Source organism: Oncorhynchus clarkii, chromosome 16 (genome assembly GCF_045791955.1).
Source record: "Oncorhynchus clarkii lewisi isolate Uvic-CL-2024 chromosome 16, UVic_Ocla_1.0, whole genome shotgun sequence".
In the NCBI taxonomy this organism is placed as follows: domain Eukaryota; kingdom Metazoa; phylum Chordata; class Actinopteri; order Salmoniformes; family Salmonidae; genus Oncorhynchus; species Oncorhynchus clarkii.
In genome coordinates, this window is record NC_092162.1 from 8,271,599 (window position 1) to 8,272,878 (window position 1,280).

Here is a 1,280-nt window from a genome sequence, read left to right on the forward strand (position 1 = left end):
ACTTTTCTTTCCTCAATCCACAGTTTCACAACACCACAGATCTCACGACAAATCCTGTGTCTGCTATAAAGGTTTGAAGCTTTAATCGAGTTTAAGACCTCGAGTTAGATAGCTCTAAATCAAATGGGATTCGTCACGTGCGTCATAAACAACAGGTGTGGACTAACAGTAAAATGCTTCATAAACAACCGGTGTAGACTAACAGTGAAATGCTTCATAAACAACAGGTGTGGACTAACAGTGAAATGCTTCATAAACAACAGGTGTGGACTAACAGTAAAATGCTTCATAAACAACAGGTGTGAACTAACAGTAAAATGCTTCATAAACAACAGGTGTGGACTAACAGTAAAATGCTTCGTAAACAACAGGTGTGGACTAACAGTAAAATGCTTCATAAACAACAGGTGTAGACTAACAGTGAAATGCTTCATAAACAACCGGTGTAGACTAACAGTGAAATGCTTCATAAACAACCGGTGTAGACTAACAGTGAAATGCTTCATAAACAACAGGTGTGGACTAACAGTGAAATGCTTCATAAACAACAGGTGTGGACTAACAGTGAAATGCTTCATAAACAACAGGTGTAGACTAACAGTGAAATGCTTCATAAACAACAGGTGTGGACTAACAGTGAAATGCTTCATAAACAACAGGTGTGGACTAACAGTGAAATGCTTCATAAACAACAGGTGTAGACTAACAGTGAAATGCTTCATAAACAACCGGTGTAGACTAACAGTGAAATGCTTCATAAACAACAGGTGTAGACTAACAGTGAAATGCTTCATAAACGACAGGTGTGGACTAACAGTAAAATGCTTCATAAACAACAGGTGTAGACTAACAGTGAAATGCTTCATAAACAACAGGTGGACTAACAGTGAAATGCTTCATAAACAACAGGTGGACTAACAGTAAAATGCTTCATAAACAACAGGTGGACTAACAGTAAAATGCTTCATAAACAACAGGTGGACTAACAGTAAAATGCTTCATAAACAACAGGTGGACTAACAGTGAAATGCTTCATAAACAACCGGTGTAGACTAACAGTGAAATGCTTACTCACGGGTTCTTTCCAACAATGCAGAGAGAAAGCAAATAGAGAAATAATAGAAAAGTAAAGCATGTAATAATACAAGGTATAATCGATTATATTTCCTGTATACTGCAGGTTCATTGTTGTGTACATTTTCTCCTGCCCTATGCTATGGTATGGCATTACAACGTGAGTATTTCACACACACACACACACACACACACACACACACACA